This window comes from Syzygium oleosum, unplaced genomic scaffold (genome assembly GCF_021117445.2).
Source record: "Syzygium oleosum isolate NSW1041296 unplaced genomic scaffold, Sole_v2.1 Sole_v2.01, whole genome shotgun sequence".
In the NCBI taxonomy this organism is placed as follows: domain Eukaryota; kingdom Viridiplantae; phylum Streptophyta; class Magnoliopsida; order Myrtales; family Myrtaceae; genus Syzygium; species Syzygium oleosum.
The window spans coordinates 1,443,710-1,452,924 of NW_026607485.1; the positions used below are offsets into that span (position 1 = coordinate 1,443,710).

The 9,215-nt window shown below is 44.2% G+C and overlaps 1 pseudogene; it reads right to left on the reverse strand.

The window, feature by feature from the left end:
* Positions 1-1,046: 1,046 nt before the first annotated feature.
* Positions 1,047-6,693, reverse strand: LOC115662092 (protein SRG1-like; annotated as a pseudogene).
* Positions 6,694-9,215: the final 2,522 nt, after the last annotated feature.

A 9,215-nucleotide genomic window follows, 5' to 3' on the forward strand; every position in this document is an offset into this window, starting at 1 on the left:
GAATGAGGAGAGAGAGATTGGTTTGGGCCTTTAATAGTCAAACCAAATAATTGAGGGCCAAAATGACGATCTTGCCCTTCTCTCACAAATTCAACCGACGGCCCAAATTCGATCTTATCCTGAAATCAACGGCCCAGATCGAATCTGTTCGAAAATATCCAAGGGCAATTTGGGGATTTCTCAAAAAGTCCAAGGGTAAAATTGTCATTTTCCAAAGCCAGGGCAAAATGACCAAAATGCCCTTCCCTCTTAAAACTTGCCCTTAACAAACTCCTAGGGGTAAAACGGTCACTTTCCTCATCTCTCGCCGAAATTGAATTTTCTTGAAGGATTCGGGCAAATCCGAAGCTGTACATTCCCACCACGACGTCATCTTAACGCCCCGTTGTGACTTCCTAATTTTCCGATGTCCAAATTGGGCTCAAATAAATAATTAAATTTTATTAAACGTAACTCGAGCGTTTCTCAGACTAACGGGCAGCTTTTTGGGGAAATTCGCATATTCAACCCGTGACTGATAATAAATCGAGTCACGTGCAAGTTCATTCGGTTTGTGACGACTTCGGTTGTCATTTAAATCGCGAGGATCGACCGCTAGATCCGAGGGGCACGACCGTTTGGTATAGGTTCAGGATCATCCGTCAATTCATTTCATGGTCCCGCGGAATCACCCGCGATCCCCTACTATGACAGTGGCGAACTGACCTCTGGCTATCCTTGGATCGGCCAACAGTGGCTCAAAATGTCAGCTCGACGATTTTATGGTCGAAAATCAATTCACGATCGAATTTTCTTTAGTCGGACGAATTTAAATTCCTAATTAGCCTTTCCCTAATGGTTAGTATCCCAGGAATGATCAGTTCCGGACGAGAACTAACTTCGAGTACGTTCATAAAACCAACATTTTATAAATCCCAAATGGACAATTTCAGGATGTCACATACATGGAGTCTGGAGAGAGTCAACATAAAGATAGGATTTCAGCTATAATAGTTTATAGTTTGGTTTCTCAATGATCAAATTTAATTCCCATTATTTTCTTCGTCCTAAATCGTCATCATACTGTCAAGATATGACTTCCCTTGAAGCTCACGAGAGAAGAGTCCCTTGAAGTAATCGGCAATGCCAATCTCTTGAACAGTGCTGGCTTGTCCGGTGTGATCAGGCTTGGTGCAGGACCCATTTCCCCTTCCAGTTTCGGGCTATAAAATGTGGCAATTGAGAGCCTCTGCTTCATCGAGTTAACTGTTGCCCGGTGTTCAATGCTACAATAAGTACCATTCGTCACAATCTGTGTCGATCATCAAATGCACAAACGATTTTGTCAAATTTTGATGAATTTTGTTCATGAAATCCATTGTCCCTACTTATTCTATCAGGCTAATTAGCTCAGCTTATGAATAAACATTGATGTCCACATTGGGACTCGGAAAATATATACATAACTACACAAATTTCCTGCATCTGTCCACCATATTATTCAAGATAATCATTGCATTCACAACGGTATAAATTCCTGTTATGTAGACTATCCATCCAAAGATATTATTAAAATTTGTATAAATAAAATGTTACTCAGATTGTGTACGAAATATGTGACATTCTGGAATCCCACCCGCTTGGGATTTATAAAATGGATGATTTATGGACGTGCTTGTAGTTAGATCTCGCCCGGAATTGATCACTCCTGGGATACTAACCGTTAGGGAAAGACTAATTAGGGATTTAAATTCGCACGACTAAAGAACTCGATTGTGAACCGACTTTCGACCATGAAAATTGTCGAGGTGACATTTGAGCCAATGTAGGCCGATCCAAGGATAGTTAGGGATCAGTTCGCCATTGTCATATGAGTGGATCGCGGGTGAGTCCGCCTGACTACGAGATGAATTGACGACTGATCCTAAACCTATACAAAACAATCGTGCCCGTTGAAACTAGCGATCGATCCTCGCGATTACATGACAACCGAGGTCGTCACAATCCGAGTAAGTTTAAACGTGGCTTGATTTAGTATCGGTCATGGGTCGAATGTGCAAATTTCCCCAAAAGCCACCCGTTAGTTCGAGATACGTTCAAGTTACATTAATTAGAGACCAAGTTGGGCATTGGAAATTTAGAAAGTCACGACAGAACATTTGGACGACGATGTTATTACCATGATCAGCCTTAGAATCGTCCGGATCCTTCAGAAAAATCGAATTTCGGTGATAAATGGAAAATGATTGTTTTACCCTTGGGACTTTATTAAGGTCAAGTATAATGGGAGAAGGGCATTTTGGTCATTTCACCCTCACTTTAGAAATGACAATTTTTGGACAATTTTTCCCTTGGACTTTTTGTGAAATTCCCATTTTACCCTTGGATATTTTGGAAAAGATTCGATCTCGGCCATTGATCTCAAGATAAGAACGAATCGTGGCCGTCGATTGGAAAGTAGAGAGAGGGGCAAGATGGTCATTTTGCAAAAAGGGACACCAATTATTGGTATATTTAGGCCTTTCTCTCTCTCTCCCCTCATTCTCTCCCCCCTCTCTCTCGGCACACTCTCTCTCTCCCCTCTCCTACTGGCCGATCGCCCCCTCTCCCCCTTGCCACGCGGCCATCGCTGTCCACCCCGTCGCCGCCTGTCCGGGACCGGCTTGCCGTAGCCGCACCCCCACCCTCACGCCGCCGTCTCTATCTCCCTCTCGACCGATCTCTCTCTCTTTCCCGTGGCCGTGACTGTGGCCAACCGGCTAAAGCCGCCGCTGTCTTGCCGGACCGCCGTAGCCGCCGTTTAGCCGCTGCGTGACCGCCGGCTCACCACCCTCTCTCTCTTACTTGGCACTTAGGATTTCAAGTAAGTTACAATCTAAACCCTATTTAGGATATCGGGTATTAACGGGCTCGTTTAGACGCGGTTTAGTGTAGTTTAGGGGCTGATTTGAATGAGGGGCCTTAGGGATGAATTTGTGGCATTTTGGGGGAAAATTAGGGCTGAGAATGATTGGTTTGAATGCTGGAAAATTCTGTTTGGCGCGTGGAATGGATAGTTTGATTCGGCAATTAATTGCGTGAAATTGTCATGTAGTGCTGTGATAGTTGTGCCATGGTTTGCGATGTAAAATGGCATGTTGTATGATGGTTGTATGTTTGTTGTGGGCTGAATTGTGACGGTCGGATTTGATGTATTTAAGTGCGTATGATTAATGCTCGAGTATGTGTAAATGTGAAATTTGAGGCGTGCGATGTGCGTGTGATCACTAAAAAGCCCTGAGGCGTGTTTACGCGGGGTATAGATAAAATACGGTGTGTTGGCATGTTCGCGTGATCACTAAATCCCTGAGATGTGTTTATGCGGGGAATTGAACCGGCCTGAGGCGTGTTTACGCGGGTCATGATACGATTGTAAAGCCTGAGGCGTGTTTACGCGGGTTGTGGAAAGAGAATGAGAATGAGATGTACGATGTGGCAAGTGAGAATATGATCGAGCTTGAGGTGTGTTTATGCGGGTCGCGATAGGAATGTGGGCCTGAGGCGTGTTTACGCGGGCCGTGAAAAGAGATTGAAAGTGAAATGTGTGATGTGGCAAGTGAAAGTAAGATTGGACCTAAGGCGTGTTTACGCGGGTCACTGGCAAGTTAAATGAAAATGGTGTGGTAGTGCATGAACGAGTGTGAAATGTGGAGTTCGGAAATGTCATGTGTACGACGTGTGCTTTTGGGCATGAGAATAGCTTGGAATGTGCACGTGGTTTGAAATTCGTGTATTTGAGACTAATGTGCAGGTTGAGCCCAGGTAAGTGCATTTGTGTGCGTGATACGTATGTATTGAGTGATTGTGTGTTTGGACCTGTCTGGAGATACGTGGTAGCTTAAGTAGGGTTTAGGCTGTCAACTTATTGAGATTCGTCTCATGGTTGTTTAACCAAATCATTTCAGAACCCCGCCCTGAACCATGAATCCACCACCGCCACCACCGCTCCAGCGTTTTGGTATACCGATGCACACCGAGCATTCAGTTGTAGAGTATCCGGTAGACGACAATATGGCTTGGATCAAACATATGACCGTAGTCTGGGTAGACATAGGGCAACCCCTCTAGCAAGCCTACACCTATACCGCCTGGATGTTTCGGGATGGGTTTGATGAGTTTGGCCCTGTTCGAGATTTTGATGTCCCCTTTGACGGAGTGGGGGACTGGGACCCGTCAGCTATACCCCCTTCCGATGGCGAGATGACTAGCTTAGACACTAGTCTCGCACAGTCAGGGCATCAGTATGCTCCTACAGCGCTCGAGCCTACAGTGGCGGAGCCAGATCCGGAACCGGAGGAGTCGCAGGCTGGGTATGACCCGATGGATTCGGACTTAGGGGTAGAGCCGGAGGAGGAACCTGTAGAAGAGCCGCCCGAAGAGGAGTACGAGGAGGCCTCGGAGGAGGAACCAGAAGAGGAGTCAGAGGAAGAATCAGGGGAGGAGCATAAGGAAAATTTGCAGGAGGAGTCTGAATCAGAGGAACGGATTGAGGTGCAATTAGAGTCGGGGGACGAAGATAACCCGATCAAGATTGAGGCAGACTCCGAGTCTTCAGAGGAACACGTGTCTCAGGAGGATTCAGATTCGGATTCTGGGGAGACCGAATCGGCATGGACGCCGTCTACAGGGCATAGGGGCTAGACTAAGGGTAGCCAAGCCTTTTGAAGTGTCCCATTTTTGGATATAGAATATACCCATACTACTAACCGTTTTGGAGTTCATGACATGATCCAGAGAAGCCAGTTTCTATGTGTATTATAGGTTGAAGTAAATTTGGTGAGTGCTCGAAGCGACTAGTGGTTGTGTAATGGATGAGAATGGATACTGTATACATATCGAGGTGTAATGTTATGTTGGGTGGCTTGGTGAATTATCTCTCCCTATTACCCCATGATTTTACTGTCAGGGTTTATGTTCTTGTTTCTGCCTTGTGCAAACTCTGATGTGATCGTTTGGGTCGGCGACGTTTCCTGGGACGTCGCACTAATTCGACCAAAGAGGGATGTCACGAGCTCGATAGGGTTCAGGGCGTGACAAAATAATAGGCTTGTTATCAGTACCACATGTATCTAGAAAATACTGCCCGCATATCAAACAAAACTAGATGGAACTCCACATCAAGACAACATAAATAGGGCAGATCGAAGATTTATACCTCTAGAATGTCTCCGACATTGACAATGAAAGCATTAAGAAGGGGGCTTGATGGGGACCCAGTTGCCCTCTTTCCTTATTTGGAGACCTTCCATTTTATTCACTTGGAGAAGATTGATGAGGCCTATGGCGTCAGAGGGAGGAGTGAGGCCGATAACGAGGTCGGGTCGCGGACATGGAGGGTAATAGTTTATCCTAAAGGCTTGCATGCCCCCATCAAACAGTTCTATCATTTCCTTGGTGTCCATCTTCAGAGCTTTTTCCATGAGAAGGAGGATCTTCCTTGCAAGATCTCGGAGCTCTGAGGAGTATTCATCCAAGACATCTCTGCATAATGATGAAATAGTAAATAGCAGAATAGATTACAGATTTTCTTACAAAATGTGAGAAGTGTGAGAAGTGTTAAGCAAGATGTGTATACAATACTCATAATAAAACTAAGGTATCCTTAATGATGTGGGCTAATCTTGAAGCCAATCTTGCATGCTTCTAGCCCATGCGTAGCCCAACTCACATGCACCCCAACGGTGCGTGTGAATTGGCTACACATCCACTGGGTGCAACAAAAGAATTTTCCTAATTGTAACCTTATAATTTGATTGGTGATGTGTCAACCATTTAGAGTAAACTTAAAATCCTCCTAAATTTAGATCCCACGTCGAAAAAATCCATACTGAGCTAGTAGCCAGAAACGGAGCGAAAAGTCCAACTTCAAGGAGCAGGGGAGGGGAGGGCGAAAGTTTTCACATCTCTCTTACAAATGATGGGAGACACTTTACATACTTGAGAGATGTATATTTGAACTTCTAGTGTACTCAATGCACGAGAGAGAGAGAGAGAGAGAGAGAGAGAGAGAGAGAGAGAGAGAGAGAGAGAGAGAACCTGAACGGAGAAGGAAGCATGGGAAAAAGGTGAGGCTTTCTTAGATGTTTTGGGAGGGAAACCATGCAAAAGAGGTCGGCCCAATCAGGCTTCTGCTCCTCGGACACAACAAACGCCTGCCCAAAACTCTCCAACTCTCCTTCTTGTTGCCAAAACTTCCTCTTCTCCCCCATTGGAAGCTTGAAGAGCTCTTGTATTTCCGACTTCACCTCCACCACCAATGAACAACTCACTCCATGGTTTGCCAACTGCATCCACAGAAAGGGATCAATGAACTTCAAAAGTCGCTTATTAGAAAATAGCTACACATTTTGTCTCAAGTTATCCTCACAAATAGAAAAAGCTAATCTCGTGAAATTTTACCTGGAAGAATCCCCAATCCCTGCATGCAAAGTGCAACTTTTCCAGCTCGGACTCCATCAGATCACCATTGCTTGACAAGAGTTTGTTCAGGCCAATTACTGGTACCTGAAGCAAGGGAGTTCCTTGATCATCATGCATGAACAGGTGATCTTGCTCGGTACGGACATAGCGAGGTGGGACTTCAGTTGTGGCCTCTTTTGCTAACTCTTGAACACTTGGGACTAGAAGAGAACCACCGAACTTTGTGAGATTCGCGTCCATTGTTGCAATGCGAGGATCTGACAACAAAAACCTCGAAAGAGTAGGTTATGAGTTACAATAATTATTTGAGGATTTCTAATGGTTGTAGGATGTTATGCAACCTGATTTCTCATTTATAGTAGTTGCGTCAAGAGATGTTGCATTTCGAAATAGAAGTACACAAGCTTCCAAACAACTCTTTTTAGCATTGTAATAGGGCCAACGCACAACCATCTTGACGTTATCTTTACCTGAAAATGACATGGTCCAAGTCAAATTTTGCATGTCTATTTCGCGGTTTTCCAATATTGAGTTGTTTTTTGGCTTCTAGCCAAACCCAACCAACTTAGAAGAGTGCGGCTTCTTATCTCTGCATATCACTCTGTCAATTTATAGACAAACAATATTTGGTGCTTCGTGATCGGCCTTATCTTATAGAATATAGTAAAGTGACAGCTTCGAGAAATTTAATTATTGTTAACATGATGCGCAAATTATTGTAGTTACCATAATAAGCAAGCAATCTTAAGCGAATCACTTTGTGTTGATTTCTAGAAAGCAATAACGCAAGGATTAGGAATTAGACAAGCAACCAAACTTAAGTAAACGAAACTATCTTGATTTATAAAAAGTAAGAGCATTATAGTTAAGATCTAGACAAAAATTACTTCATTCAAAATTTTTAAGCAAATGAAGGTTAACTAACATAAGATGACTCCCAAACTAAAAATAAGTATCTCAACGAACATAATAAATGGCAATAACATAATATTACAAATGCGATTTTAATAAATACTTACTCATCCCAACAATAAGTGGGAGTATCATCATCTCAATTTAGGAGGTATATCCCTTTGATATCCTGCCACATTAATATTTGAATACCTAACAAAGTGTATGTGTTAACATGATAAATTTTTTTTGGGTGTAAATATGTGAATATCATTAATTAGATGAGGTACAAAGGCTTAAGGAAAACCCTTAGCATTTTAAAAGAGACTAATTATGCGAGAAGATGGAGGAAGGAAGCTTCCATACAGTAGCTAATAAAACATTTGCCTAGGAAGGCCTACACTATTCATAGAGTGACGCCCTACCTCTTACAACCTTTCAAATCCTAGCCAACAGAAGATGAGCTTCAATCGACTTGTTTTGAAATCGTCTACGGTTGCATTCCTTCCATATGCAATAGATAGTTGCTAAGAAAGACAGCTTGAGGAGTCTCGCCTCCAAGTTTTTGCCCTTGGTAGCCCCGATTGTGACATCCTGAAATTTGTCCATTTGGGGTTTATGAAATGCTTGATTTTATGAACGTACTCGTAGTTAGTTCTTGCCCGGAACTGATCATTCCTGGGATACTAACCAATAGGGAAAGGCTAATTAGGGATTTAAATTTGTGAGACTAAAGAAAATTCGATCGTGAATTGATTTTCGATCATAAAATCGCCGAGGTGACATTTTGAACCACTGTTGGTCAATCCAAGGATAGCTAGGGGTCAGTTCGCCACTGTCATAGTAGTGGATCGCGGGTGATTCCGCTGGACCACGAAATGAATTGACGAATGATCCTGAACCTATACCAAACGATCATGCCCCTCGGATCTAGCGATCGACCCTCGCGATTAAGTGACAACCGAAGTCATCACGGACCGAAAGAACTTGCACGTGACTCGATTTATTATCAATCACGAGTCGAATATACGAATTTCCCCCCAAAACCCGCCCGTTAGTTTGAAAAACACTCGAGTTACGTTTAATGAAATTCGATTATTAATTAGAACCCAAATTGGACATCAGAAAATTAGGAAGTCACAACGGGACGTTAGGACGACGTTGTGGTTGAAACGTGCAGCTTCGGATTTGCCCGAATCCTTCAGAAAAATTCAAATTTGGCGAGAAATGAGGAAAGTGACCAAATTACCCTTAGGAATTTGTTAAGGGTAAGTTTGAAGAGGGAATGGCATTTTGGTCATTTTGGCCTAACTTTTTGATTGGACATTTTTGCCCTTGGAATTTTATGAAATTCCCAAATTACCCTTAGATATTTTTGGGAAAGATTCGATCTCGGCCGTCGGTTTCAAGATAAGATCGAATCTGAGCCGTCGATTGGAATTGTGAGTAAAGGGCATGATGGTAATTTGCCACTTTTGGTCAAAATTGGACTATTTTAGTCCAAATCACCTCTCTCTCTCTCCTCATTCTCTCTCTCCTCTCTCCCGGTCTCCCCCTCCCTCACGTGAGCTCTCCCTCCCCCTTGGCCGAGCTTGCCACACCACCGTCGCCGCCGGCCACCGCCCGTCACCGCCGCACTGCCTCACCACCCTCACGCCACCACCACCACCTCACACCGTTCCTTCACCCTCCCGGCTCTCTCTCCCGTGTGGCTGTGGGTCACGGCCAAGGAAGCCGCGCCGCCGTCGCCAAGCCGCTCCGCCGTTTGCCGCCGTCCCCGCCGATCGCCGCCACTTTCTGCTCTAGCCGCGTTAGTCTAGAGTTTCGGTAAGTCGCGCCCTAAACCCTATTTAGGACGTCGGGTATCGACGGACAAAATTAGGAGT